The 14,969-nt window shown below is 44.7% G+C and overlaps 1 protein-coding gene across 1 annotated transcript in view; it reads right to left on the bottom strand.

Moving 5' to 3' along the window:
* The window catches only part of LOC138472599 (neuromedin-U receptor 2-like), a 433,131-nt gene extending 424,946 nt beyond the window's left edge, over positions 1–8,185 (bottom strand). The window contains exon 1 of the mRNA XM_069610862.1: positions 7,824–8,185. The gene's annotated coding sequence lies outside the window, so the exon portion shown is untranslated. The remainder of the gene's footprint in view (positions 1–7,823) is intronic.
* Positions 8,186–14,969: the final 6,784 nt, after the last annotated feature.

Raw genomic sequence — 14,969 nt, 5'->3', positions numbered from 1 at the left:
TCTTTCCAACCCCCCAGGCAAATGTCCTTCCCTGATCAATTTGCACATGGGGCTGCTATGCCTCCTCTTAGATCCTCGGCCGTTTGAAGCTGAGGAGAGGTGTCATAGGATTTCACACTTCAGTGACAGGGCAGTCCATTGTCCTGTGTTGCAGCAAAGCCACTAAGTCTGACAAAGTCACCGCTTCCCACACCGCTGGGCCATTAATGTGGTAAAGGAACTTGGTTCCCCATGGGGCTGGTACATTTAGAAGTGCCTGCCTTGCAAGAACAAGTTGGCAGCAATTTCAGGTCTTAGCCATGATGTAGAAGTTCATTTTGTGGAGAACAATACAGTACACAGAGTACAATTTACTTATATTTTGGCAACTTTTCTTCCCAACATATATAGTTTTGTTTCAGGGCATGTCACAGTATTATTTCAATTGAGCTTGTAAATTATCAACTCACTGCTTTGCAGAGTAGTGCAACACGGGTTCATTTTTACTTTCCCTGGTCCTTTACAAATGAGATTTCCCGCGAATCTTTATTCTGAACATTTCCATCGTTCTGGTAAATTTCTAACACACAGAAATCTGTTAAAAACCGGGGTTCTTTGAAACTGACATAAGCAAAGGGAGAGAGAAAGCTTCTTGTGAGGAATGTTGCCAGTGTTACTTTGTTGCAAGAGTAAACGCTTGCTCTACAGCCTGAAACACATTTCTCTACTCTTTCAGAGTTTTAACTTGACACACATGCCATTCAATGAGGAATGCCTTCCTTTACTGGTGTACAACGTGAAGATCGATGGGTCTGGATGTGCCTTACTGGAACCAAACTGTGCAATGTTGAAAAGATGGAGATAGCATCAGTGCACAGTCATTTTAACACAGAACATTTTCTCTTTCAGTTAGAAGACTTGAGCTTGCAGCATAGCAGCGCTGCACCAGGCTGCTTTTAAATTCTTCTTTTTGGTGCACATGAAGAAAATAACTGCAGCCATTCTCGGGGTGTTGTATGTTTCATCTCGCCTCATATGTCCTCAACAGAGCCAGCACAGTCATTATATTTGGTAACTGCTAAAAAAGCAGTTCTGATGCAAGGGACTAAGTGCTCATCAGAGCCAGCACAGCCATTCTTCTTGTAACTGTGGAAAATGCAGTTTGATGGTGCAGGGGAGTTCTGCTGGGCTGGTAAATGTACCCCACAGAGCCATGACTTGGGCTAACGATAATTTGAAGATATACTCCAGCCTGGTACCATTGTCATGCCGACCAAAAGACATTTGGGGTGATTTTAGACGATATCTATTTGACAAAAGTGCACAGGAGAATGACCAAGAAGAAACTTTATGATGTAAGCTTATTCAGAGAATGATGTGTGTATATTTGCAACTGTAACCTTGGAGTAACGTAAATACATCTGATGTACCGTGCAAAGTCTATGCAAGTTAAATACATTTAAAAACAAAAAGAAACACGTGTCGGCTGGGCACATTTGATTTGAAATTCTTCATTGAAAAGGATATTATTGTACTCTACATTTGTGACTTTTCATACAGTTGTATAACAGATTGTTGATGTTACAAACCAATCGGTGTATAGAACAATCTCAATTGTTCTGGTATACAATTCATCACTTTCATATTCTATTCAGAGGGTGGGGCAAAGCCTCAGAACACCAGAAACTGCAGCTATCCAGAAATACTAGCGTTAATACTGATTTGCAATCTTATACCTAAGCGCACTACCAACCCAGGTTAGCCCCCTCTTTAGGAAATGCTTTTGTATGAGGGTTACCGAGGCAAGAGTGCACAACACATAAGCACAATTGATAGTGGTAATGTTGAAATTTGGATACGCATTGGGTAATGGGTGACCACTCATATCCCCACTCACGGCCCACTATTTAAAACTGCCCAGCAGTTTCCTCTATGTTTTAAGATTGGCTCCAAGCCTGTTCTGAAGAGTAAGGAATGATGTAAACAGATGCAGATAACTGAGAAGTGTAGAATGGGAAGGGGGAGAGTCCATGGACCGTGTGAATTTGTGAGTCAATAGGGAATGTGGCGTAGGAAAGGTTAGGAGACATTATGCTACAGAGAACCTTTTAGTGCAAAGTGTAGTGAGAGTTGTCAAACGGGAGGCAGCAAATGGATGTTGGAAGTACCTGGGGCCAGATTAGGGAAGCTTTGCACTGGTGCTAGTGCAAAGGTTGCACAGTATTAGCACTAGGGCAAGGTTTGCCCTATTTCTGAAAACACTTGCAAATATTAGAAAATCATTGCACCTTGACAAGTGCATTTTGGCAAGGTAAAAGCAGTATAGAAAAAACTGCGCTAGTGCAAAAAAGATACATGGTCACTGTATTTTTGCTTCAGGGCAAAGTTTTCCCTAGTGCTAACCGGAATGGTATTAGCACTAGGGCAAATGTTGCCCCAGTGCAAAAATGCATTGAAAATGTATCTTTTTTGCACCAGGGAAATGTTGCCTTGGGGCTTATACCATGCAAGACTGCACTTGTCATGGTGGAATGGTTTTCTAATATGTACAAGTGTTTTCAGAAATAGGGCAAACTTTGCCCTAGTGCTAATACTGTGCAATGTTGCACTTGCACCAGTGCAAAGTTTCAGGAATCTGGCCCCGAGATGGGTGGAGTGAGCGAGCCATGGAGAGATACATAGAGGGAGCCTGAGAAAGCCGGCGATAGACAGGTAGATTTCATGGCTGTTAAAAGTGAAAATGAAAGGTAGAATAGAAAAACAGACAGTGCAAAAAATGATAAAGACAGAGACAGAGGCACAAAATAAGAGACCTATAGAATGTGGGAGAGAGGACTGGGGAAAGTGAAGATGAGGATACCACAGAAGGGCATACCATAGTTCAATGAGGTGTGTTGGAGAGCTATGTGATGTTAACGGAAATTATACCATGCACGCTGCCATATGGCAAAAAGGAATGTATTAGCTTTGCAGTCCTACAGGTAGTACGAAATGAAATGCTCTGGATGCAATATTCGGTTACAAAGAGATGGTGTGCATGATGGCTGTCTATTCTGTGTGTGTGAGTGGTGCATGTACTCTCTACCTGTGGTATTCTGACAGCTTTCCAAGCAGGAGACATGGCCGAGTGGCTTGATAAATGACTCTGGGGACCTGAATGTAACTTCTAAACAGATTTTAATTATGTGAGAAATAAATTATTAACATAATAGAAATGTGTAAAAAAAATTAAAAAGGCTTAACTTCACAGTCCTACTGTACCAATCGCATCTTCTCATCCCCATCATCACATGCTGGTGTCTGTAACCCAGTGTTGCCCATACATAAAGTCAACACATAGGGCCTCATTACGACCCTGGCGGGAGCCGTGCCGGTGGGTTGTTTTTTTCTGGCGCCTGGCAATGGGGAATTACTGGGGCATTACAGTCCCAGCGGTCCCAGTAATTCCCCATTGCCAGGCGTGTGAAAATATTACTCCCCATTCCCATTCGAGTCCCATAGGACTCAGTGGGAATGGGGAGGATGGATGCACCGGCACTGTGTGCAACAGTGCCGGTGCATCCGTCAAGGTCTGCGAGCAGGTGCCGTTCCGCCCACCAGGTCAGACCTGGCGGGCGGAAAGGCACCTGCTCGCAGAACTCGGAGTATGCTGGTCCGGTAACAGTGGTGCCAGTAGCTTACCGGCACCGTTGTTACCGGACCGACATACTCATAATGAGGCCCATAGTACTCATGATTCAGGTGTTTCCGCCACAATACAAATGGCCTCACCATGAGTTGGGCAGAGTGGTAGAATGTGGTGGTAATGCTATTACCGCTGCATTTACCACTGTGCCCAATCTCGAATTGAGTGGAAAGTGAGAGTTTTTCCTCCAGCTTTTTATTGGAGGTAAAAATCTCCTCTTTCCACCCATTTTCGGCACTATTAGCGCAGCGCTAATTTCTCTGGAGCTAATAGCACCAAGAAACCCCCATTTGAACCAACGGACACAATGGGAGATGGGATTTCCCTCCCGACCGCAACTCTGGTTCCGGTGCAAATTGCGACAGACCGAGTTGCAGTACACTAATTGCCTTGGGCGGTATACCGGTGCAATTACCAACGGGATACCACCCAAGCCCTGAAGAGGCACACAGTCTGTGTAAAGCGCTCCAGCTTGTCTAGGGCACTAAGTGAGCGCTGCCAGAAATGCCTAAAATAGACATAGCCATATTCCGCACTGTTTATACAGCCGTCCCCCGAAATTGTCTTCCTCCTTTTGCTAGAAAGTGTGTCATTTTCCTGACTGAATATTGGAAGGTAAGCAGATCAACTGAATATGTGTCAGGGATCATGAGGACCCATTTCAACATGATATCCCCACCTCCCCTTCAACCATCCAAAGCCTAGAGCTGAAGAAAGCAGTCTCTGGCACCCAGTGCTGGACTTTGAAAGGATGTACTGTGGAATATCCCCCATAAGCATTTGCCTCTCAGAAGAATAATCACGAACACATGAAAAAAAAAAAAAAAAAAAAAACACAAGCTGAGCATTTCCTATAATGTTGCTATGTTGCTGGCAAAGTATAAATGGAGCACAACTTTTAAATCTCAAAAGCTGTATTTAAATATGTCCTACAGAGGATGATTCTGCCTGGCAATTGCACAGGCAGTGTGCTCAGACGTTCATGTGGTCATGGGGGTAAGTGACCCACCCCTGGACTTAATGACCTGAGCTTGAAATCATCAACAAACTAAACCTACTGAAAGGTGACAATGGGTGTCGGGAGACATATTTTGCCAGATCCCAGATCTTTGAAAATCCAGTTCAATAATAGGACTGCAGGCACCCATGAGGCATCCTGTGATCACTGCACAACAAACACTTAGTCAAGTGTATTGTATTCCGGGGTACACACCGTACAGGCGCAGTCCACACTGTCACATTTATCTGGAATGTGACAGTCACGGGTACATCTAAGCATCTCAGGAAGGGGGAAATTAATTAAAATATCAAAGGCCCCATGGATCTGCCCTCTCTAATTGTCTAAGATCCTCTGGTGGTGGTGCATACTGATGCGAGTTATTTGAAACAGGCCTGCAATAGGCCTCAGTGCAGAACTGACAACAGGGGACATGACACTAACACCTCTTTGATATGCAATGTGTCAACTTTAAACTAGCTTGCAGCCCTCTGAATGAAGGGCAGTGAGTGGCATGTCTGGGACAACTGTTTACTGCAGGGAACCCGTATTCAGAGGGAAGAAGTATCTGATTTGAGGGAGACAGATGCCTGTTCTCATCACAAACTTCAAGGGAGACCTGTGCTTTGATCAAGAGTCACAGAGAACTCAAATACCAGAGAGTCTCTAAACAAAGGACAATATTGTTGCCTGCAAACACTCTCTTCAGCTTTGGGTCGTCCACCTTAAAGATTGACACAAGCACTGCAAAAAAGCTAGGAGGAGTACCACACAAGCATCAACCAGCATTCATTTTTTAAGGACATTTTCAAGGCAGTTGAGCATTCAATCTGTGACTGGCTGCACCACTGACTGTTGTCAAGCTGCAGTCACTAAAGCCGTCTCAAATGCCTCGACCAGCATTCCAGATCCGCCAACCAGCACAGAGACAATTCTTTACCCCAAGCCTCCATGTAGGCCAGCCTGCAGCCGTCTGTCCAGCCTCGCTTGCCCAACTTCCTGCCGCCTGATTGATACCCACAGTGGTCTCCCATCTTGAACTCTGTCACAGGAGCTGCAAAGCATCCTGGAAGTGACTCAACGCTGTCCAGCATCAAGATCAACTCAAGTACCAGGTACATTGTGGTTCTGCCCCCTGGTACTTCTCTGAAAGCCCCTAGTGACATTTACAACCCCTCGCTCACTTGGTGCTGAAACCAAATAACCTTATACAGTTAAGACGGATTGCTATACTAACTACCCTCCTGTCAGTATCCAGAATGCATCCCTTTCCTTTAGGAAACTCTCCTCTGTGTTCCTTTAGAGGGTAGGTTATATTTTGTAGTGTGCTAGAACTGTCTGTTGCAATAATAATAAAGTAGATATTTGTATACAACCTTAACTGGACGGTCCCATTTATCATTGGGTAATAAATGTATTTTCACTGTGTTGCAAGTAACCAACGATCCATGACCTTGCAGAGATATTCCTGCTGTTCTGTCCATGTTACCAAAAATTGGTCAAGGAGGATTATAATTTACTTGTGTTTCTATCTGTTTGGATCCCTTCTGGTGTACTAGAGGTGTGGGCTGATTGATGGTTTAGAAACCGATACTCATCCGTGGACCTCTGGTGCCCTGGAAGTTTATTTGTCACAATATTAGATTATAATGGAGACATAAAGGAATACAGTAACGCAGTTAATAGCTGCATATTATCATGCAACATGCAGCTAGCAGAGAAGATACACACCAAATGTTCATTGACAAACATACAATAAATCTTTGTCAGAAGGTGCGGTTGCATATGACACAAGCAAATATTCTTGGAATATGTAGAAATGAACTCATTACAATTATATAATTGCTTAAATAGCATAATTGTCATTGCCTTTTCATCGTCTACAATTCCGCCCAAAGTCTGTGTACTCTTATGTATACATTTTTTTCTATTTTCTCAAATGCCACATTTTAACTTTTGTCTGTTATTTCACATATCTGCCAATTGGTTCGGAACACCTTTTGGCAGATATAGGGACACTTTAAAAAGTGGAAGCTGGTAAAATGGACACCTGTGTGTAAATAAGGCTTTTAAGCAATGATTCATTTGAGAAAGGACCCAGTCTATATCTTTTTTTCCTATGTTACTGTTTAGAGAAAAACGGGGAGGAATCACTCTTTTGGATAATAATTGCGACACTGTCTTCTTAACTCCTATCATTCAGTACATATTAGACAAGCTTACAGCTTTATATATGTGTTTAAGGCACTAATGAAGCTTAACGGACTAAAGAGCCAATCATATAAGAGCTTTGCTGGATACTGTAAAGACTGAGACAGGTGACCGCCTGAAGCATACTTTTAATGTCCTGAAATGAAGACGTAATTTACGTTGTCATAAAACTGCCAACATGGAGGCAGTTGCCCCAGGGTCTCCTCTGAGGCTGGAGGCTAATTTCAACTGAAAACATTGACAGACCCTGACGCTGTTGCTCTGGGCGTTTGCAGGTGACTAGCTAACAGGGAAACAGAGAGAACAATTCAATAGCAAAGTGGGGGCAGCGCGGAAAGTGGGGATGTAGGAGCTGGGGGGCTTACATGTTGAACTACAAAGAAAGAGAAGGCAGGGTGAGCTGAAGACAATGACGCCAATTATATGATATGACATTTATAACGCGCCTATACACAAGTGTTTCACGGCGAAGGGCAAACCAGTGTTTCTGGTCTTGGGCAAAGCTTCCAAGACCAGAGCAGACGGTCCGTACTCCCTACTCGCACAGCGATGGCACCACTCTTAAAATCGTTGATAATTTCATAGAAGGGGGTTATTTTCGCAGGCTAGAAAGGGGGCAACCACAGCATAAAGCTGGATGGGCGTAACTTACGAAAGTCGTTTTTAAACTTTTAAAGGGCGAATGGAACTGCATAAGCCAAGGTGAACTCCGTGAAACCCATTAAACAGCAGAATTGCAACCTGAATACAAGCAAACACAAATCCAAGACTGTTGAATGGAACCGGGAAATAGATCGATACCATCCTATAGATGCACAGTGAAACGCATTAGAAATGAATGATAGTTGGCGTTCATTTAAGTTTGAAAGGTAAGCCAGTGATTAGAAAGCGACGTGCCTGAAAGATGAGGTGAAACAGAGTCTCACTGCGAAGCCGGACATAAGGACTTACACTCGTGAGGGTCGCCCTGTAGGGTGTTCCAATGCCGCCGCTAGAGGGCCCCTGGCTCCTGAAATGCACGTCTGTTTCCGGTGACTCCGCGAGTTCCAGGGTCACACGCGTCTGGTCTGAGAACTAAGCGCGGGCATCAGCTGCCTCGTTCCCACAGCTGGCACAGCCCAAGCCTGGCTCCGCATCCCGCTCGATGCCTCCCCTCGAATTGAACGAGCCGCCTCGTCCCCCTTCGCGGTGCAAGCTAAGTCCGCTGCCGCCTCGCACCTCCCCGACTGTGTGCTTTCCTCCCATTCTCATCCTCAGTGACAAGTTCTGACATCACCGCACCCCCTCCTTCCGCGCCCGAGCGCTCGCCCTGTAGTCCGCACGCCCATCCATGCTTTTCTCTTCATCATCTCTAATCGCTCATTTCCCACCGCAGCCCAGTTCCTTTAGTCTGTCATGTGTCGCCAAATCTATCGCACCCCCTCACCCCCGCGCCCGCATTCCACATTTAATGACTCGATCCATCTCCACATTACCCACTCAACTCTCAACTTTTCTCTCATCCCCTTTCATTCCCCGCTCAGCCCCTCTCCCTCGCCATTGGCTGCTTTTCAACAATCCATCTCGGACCCACATTATCTACCTGCCTGTTGCCCCACATTATCTACCTGCCTGTTGCCTGTCTGTCTCCATCACCATCCCAGTCCGTATAAATCGCGAGACCCTATTGTTTCTCATCCCCCCTGCTGCTCTCCCCTATATGCCTCCTACCCGTTCGTCCTCTGGCTTTTCTCTCTCTCTCTCTCTCTCTCTCTTCCCTCTCACTCACCCTCTCCCCTTGTACTGCAACTTGTACATCTCAGCATCCTATACCTCTCGCTCATCTGCCCCTGTGTCTCCTGTCCCCCCATCCCTGCATCTCCAGCTCTCTTTCTCTCTCTCTCCCTCTCTGTCTTATCCATTTTCCCCTTTTTTGCTACCATGTTCTCCCCTCACGGTCAGGCTATCCTTGTCTTTGTCATTTATTTCTACTTTTTAGTTTTGGCTATTTGGTGGCGCTGCACGCACTAACTATAAACTAACATTAAGCATAACCTTTGCGTCTATAGTGTTCTGCCAATAAAGCATCCGGCATCACTGTGCGGGTAATTCCCCACACGCATGCCCACCAAAAGAAACACACATCCGAACTTGTGCATTTGGAATCCATGTTTTAGGTGCTTTGCTCGTACAGGTGAGGTGCTCATATACACCCCATTTGTGATGCGTAAGCGTGGGTAACCTGTTGTGTGTTCCTCGATATCCCAATGTCCCCGGCATGTTGAGATGCAGGATAAGCTACGTTCTCATTTCGAGGTATTGCTCGTATGTGCGGTGAGTAAAGGGCCTCAGGATTTGGCTGCAAAGATTATACTGTGGAAGCGTTCTTTTTGTAAGCCTTTCATTCAGAGCCGGCCTTAGGGCTGGGCGGGCTCTGTGGCCGCCCAGGGCGTCCTGCCATTAGACCCCCGCCAGGCCAGCTCAGGGGAGTCTTTCAAGGTCTCTCGTGGTGGGAGAAGGCATGGCAGGCGCCAGTTGAAATGAAATGCGCTGCTCTCGGGAGCGTAGCGCATTTAATAACAATGGGGCGCCTGTCGTGCCCATTGAAAAATGTGGTGGGCCCCCCTCACACCCTGCCTCATGACTAGGGGCCGCACGGGGGAGGGGCACCACATTTTTGATTTGCTGCCCGGGCACTGGATTCCTTTTCCACATTTTAGTGCCGGAAATAGGCTTGTGAAAAATACGAGGAACACCACTAACAAGCATTGGTAAAGCCAACAGTTTTGGCTTTTGTGTGGGCATGGAATAAGAATTTGCCAGGCACTGCCATAATGATACTACCTGGACATATGATGGCAATAGTTGTACATTGATGTGGTTACTAGTCTGTAGGATAACACTGTGTGTCAAATGTCAACCCAATACCCATGAATATGCCAAACTGATGCCTTTTTTCAACGGATGTGTTTAAAAGTAGTTCAGTGCAAGAAACAGATCTAAATTAAGTGTATCTATGCACAGTCTTTTCAGACATTTTGGTAACACAATTTTGGCATTTACAGCTGAAATTAAGCCATTAACTCTCAGAAAGCTGCTTAGAAATGACACTGGCAGACTAAAGTTTGATGTTACTTCTTAACAGAGCTGACTCAATGACACCCCATGAGGATGTACTTTGGAGGTAGAGGGGGGATCAGGTAGTGGGTGGTTATAGCCATAGGCAACTGTAAGGCCACGGGCAGTCAATGGTTGGGTAAACAACTGTTGAAATTGATTTTCTTCTAATAACTAAACAAACAAAAGTATAGGGAACTGATGCAGGAGTGGAAGTTGCCCCTGTTTGTTGGACAAGAACGCTTGTCAATTCTGGCTTTGTATTAATCAAGGACTTGGGAGCACACCTCACAGTCTAGACTGTCGACACCGTGTGGGTGGATTTTTTGAAGCAAAAATTCCATCTTCTGAGGGAGCTTAATGTATTGATCAATCTTACACAGGGCCCAATAGAGCCAGGCTTGTGTCCTTGGCTCGAGGCAGACATTTTGTGGGCCATTGCGAAAATGAAGCCTTCAAGGTCCCTGGCACCGATGCCCCCCCCCGTTTTAAAACAGACACCTATAATGTGGGCTGACATTTTGAAACCATGTTTTGATTCTATATTTAGAACTCATAGAATTCCCACCTCATGGTCACAATCCATCATTATCCCGATACACAAAAAAGAGGCCATTGATAATCCTTTAAAATACCGACTCATCACACTCATTGACGCCTTCAGAGAGGTTTTTTTTTCTATCTTATTGTTAAGGGACCTGAACCTTGCTGTTAGACAGAGATTCAGTGCCTCATTACGGGTCCGGCAGTCACCCTGCAGGTGCTACCGACGGGTTGCCGCCAGACCTGTAAATATTTACAGGCGCCTGACTTGCTGGTACCCCTGGGAGTTTACAACTCCGGCTTTCCGGAAAGTCAGGGGCCGGTAAGTCCCCATTCCCATAGAGTCCAATAGTATTCTATGGGATTGGGGACACAGAAGCACCAACACTGTTGTCAACGGTGCCAGTGCTTACATGACAGCTTTGCCTACTGTGAATGCTGTGCCCAGCAGGGTCAGACCTGTCAGGCACAGCAGCACCGGCAGGCAAACCTGTACTTTGCCGGTCCGGAAACAAGGGTGCCGGTGAGCTTACCGGCACCCTTATTTCTGGATCAGCAAACTCAGCATGAGGCCCTCTGTCTCGCTTTCAGACTGGTTTTCGGCAAACTATGAATAAGCCTCTCAATTCCGCAATACTGGCCCATTTGTTGGAGAATATTGTTGGGGGGCTGCAGGTTCCATCTATATGGCCTCCCTGGACATGTCCTGTGCTTTGGACTGCTTAGTTTGTTCCACATTATGGGCCAAGATGCTGTGTTAATATATCTCTGAAATTGGTGCAGCTAATTGCTCTCTTACACACAAAGTGTTCCATTAAGACCCGAATCTCTCGGGAGGGCTCATTGACAAGGGAAACTCCGGTTGGATTGGGATTTAGACAAGGGTGCACTTTGGTGCCCACCCTTTTCAACCTGTATGTAAGTGATATTGAAGGGCTGTTTGGTGGAGCCACTAAGACACCCTGTAAGGTAAGGTCATCTGAGGATGCACTGGCTTGCGTTCCCCGATGATCTAATCTTTTTTAACAGACCACCTTTATGATTGCAGGCTAAACTGGGCCTATTTCATGGGTACACCGTTAAGAACAATTTATGGGTGAATGACTCTAAATCAAAAGTTGTAATTTTCTCAAGACGTAGGCAACCCAAAACAATGGCATGTTCAGTTGGCGATGAGAGAGTAGAAAGGGTTCTAGGCTACAATCTAATTAATTCCTCCTCACTCACTATGTGGAAATCTCTGAAAGCTAGGTTTGCTCCCTTAATTTCCCAGATGAAGCGCCTAGTTGCAAGGCTGTGCAAATCTGAACTCTCCACTGCCTTGGCTTACTATCATACCAAGGTTAGCCGGTGTTGCTCTTTGGGTTGGATTTGGCATCTATAGACTTGGGTGATTAGCTGAACGTTTTGCAAGGTGTACTCTGGAAGAGGGTTATGGGCCTGGCTTCTTCCATTCGTAACGCTGTTATCCATCACAAAATGGATATGGTTTCACTTAAAGCCAGAGACGAATATAGACAGTTGCTTAACTATTTTAAAATTCTGCAGCCTCCTCCGAACTCTCTCTATTGTGATCTACAGAGAATGACGGAAGAATCAACTGTTTGTTTGTTGGTCTCCCTTAGATTAAGGATGCAGACCTTGCTGGCATGTATTCATTTATTGGAAGAGGGGCTTACTCAACAGCCAGGAAGGGCCACATTTAAGCTCTTTAGATACGATTGGTCTCTAGCCCTCGAAGCACTGCACACTTATTCTCTGTACACTGAATAGGCTATTTTCCCACGCAAGAGATGTTAACTTTTTCCCTATCTTATTTGCTTTCCATGCAATGAACTTCTTAGCTTAGCATGCGATTTAATCTGAATCAATTTCATACTAAAGAAAGCATTTCTAAGTGGTCGACCACAGACATATAGGCTGGTGTGCTGACTTGTTGTTTCTGTAATTCTATCAACGTGCTGGAGACGGCGCGCCATTGGGTTATGGATTGTCCAGGTCACACTTTGTTTAAGCAAAGTATTTTTCCTTGGGGGTGTTGCTGTGACACTGTCTCTGCGAATAATCTGTTTTGGTCCAGGCTTATGTGGGGAGAAAATGTTGCATTGGTCATTGCTTTGTGTCCTTTTAAAATAAAATTATTGAAATGCTTGAAAATCTGTTAACATCTCTGGTTTTTATGTCTTACATGCTTTGTAGGGTTTTTTTGTATAGTATTGTATGGCGATGTTTATATCTGTGATTTGAAGTATTTTTTTGTATAAGGTTTGTTTTAAACCATAGCCCAGTAATATTAAAAAATAAATAAATAATAAGATGCAGGAGAAGAAGTGTGTTGTAGGAGAGATTGGAGGCCATCCCATATGAACTGCAGTAAGAACATGCCCTGCCGCTTTGACGTCATGTCCCCACGCATCACTAGTTTCTATTCTTTCTGCAGACTTTGATTGGCTTATCTCTCTTCCCCCTTGCCTAACGTCAATACTTGCTCCACTGCATATTAAAGGACTCATGTGCAGAGACTGATGACTGCAGGCTCCATTCCCCCCAGAGTTGCTGGTGCAAGTCGGCAGGCCTGGGCCCAATTGAATAAACCAGTCTAAGCTGAACTGAACAATTGACTGTTGTGATAAAACGGATGTTATCACGGATTGGAGGACCTATGCCCCGTGGGTGATGAGGCGAGACCGGAAGCACTACATTGGAAGGGATCTCTGCCCTCTGTCAGGTCACTCTCTACCGGAAGAGTGTCAGTATAAGCCGCTTCTGTGCATCAACATAGTAGATGGACATGTGTCTCAGAAGAATAGGCCGATTGTTTGGCGAGGTCGAGAGAAACATACTGGAAGACCTTTTGCTAGGTTTTCTTAAACCTCTGATGGTCCAATGCCCAGGGGTCTATAAAGGTAATGGGTCTGACAAGTGGGTCAGGTTAGCTAGTTGGGTTTCATTTCGGGTCGGATAGGATACTACATTCCTTGATTTTGTAGCCAATGAATAAATCACTATGACATCAACATAAACTGAAGTGTGAGCCTGATTTTCTCTGACACGCCAAACAACACCCACACATTGTGTGTCCCTTCTCTCATCTCTCATCTGTTTGTAATCCAACAAAGTAGTTTTGGCTTAATAGCCCAAACTAAAAATTAGGGTCAGTTGACAATGCCTTCAAAACAGCCATAGTTAGGGCAAACGTATTGCAGTCAGGGATTTCCATGGACAGACGCATACCAGGGTTTGTAGCACTGCCATATGGCACAATGGTGTACACATGTAAACTAAATATCCACACGGTGAACAAGGCATGCCCAAATGCCACTTACAACATTCCTAAAAAACTGAAACAGGATTATTTAGGGTCTGCTGTAGCAACCCTGTAGTTATGGTCACATTTGCTTTCACACAATAAGAGCACTTTTTAGATGGCTGATAACTTTGGTGCTGTCCAAGTTATCCGCATGAAACATTGGAAAGAAAATATAGTCCCAACTCTGAATGTTTTTGCAAAGTTTGGTACGGTTTTGTCAAGGGGGGCAAAGTTGTAGGAGGGGTCTCAAACGTTCCAGATTCCAGATAGACTTGAATGGGAACCACCTTTTGTTTGCAGTGCCAGCCCGAACCACTGAATGGATGTGCAGCAAACTTGCACGAGAAGTGGCACCCTAGTCCCAAAAGTGTGCTAGTGTAAATTTGGTGGCAATCCATCCAGTAGATTTAATAACAAGAATGTCATGTTTTTATACACCACTTCATGCCAGATTCCTCCGTTCCAAATTATGAGTATGGCAATAACAGTAAAAATAGGCAGAATGTGGTAATGCTGCCTATTTATGTTGCAGTTGAAATACCAGGTGGTATTGCCAATACCCACCATAGGAATACCACATCCTGTAATTTCCACCAAATGATGTGAACAGATACCTCATTTTAACTTCTATTTGTTTTTATCCCAAGAGTTGGAGGCACACATTTAAAAATGTCCTGCACTAAAGATAAGTAGAATGTTTCCCTTCATTGCAGCAAACAAAGTTTGGGGATAGTGACCTTCAAATGGGATGCAGAAATGGGCATCTCTTAAGAAAAGATGCCAACAGTTTCAATACTGGGAAATGCCCCAAACCCGATGGGCTGCCAACAGAATTTAATACAAATCATGCCTGACAACGAATCTGAGCTCTTAGTGGCAATGTATAAGAAATCGCTAAAAGAAAGAAGGTTACCCTCATTGGTGAGTCATGCTTCCATTTCATTCATACTAATGAAAGACAACATTCCTACATCACTGGAAAGCTATATGCCAATTAGCCTTATTAATACTGACTGTAAAATAGTGTCAACAGCCAAGGCTCAGTGTCTTGAGCAGATACTGATGGAATTGGTGCACTCAGATCAATCAGGTTTTGTAAAGTGAAGACACTTATCAATAAATATGCATAGACTAATTCTTGCATTGAA

This window comes from Ambystoma mexicanum, chromosome 8, assembly GCF_040938575.1.
Source record: "Ambystoma mexicanum isolate Mex_15411 chromosome 8, UKY_AmexF1_1, whole genome shotgun sequence".
Classification (NCBI taxonomy): Eukaryota; Metazoa; Chordata; class Amphibia; order Caudata; family Ambystomatidae; genus Ambystoma; species Ambystoma mexicanum.
The sequence above is the reverse complement of the archived record's forward strand: the minus strand, read 5'-3'. Positions and strand labels throughout refer to the sequence as shown.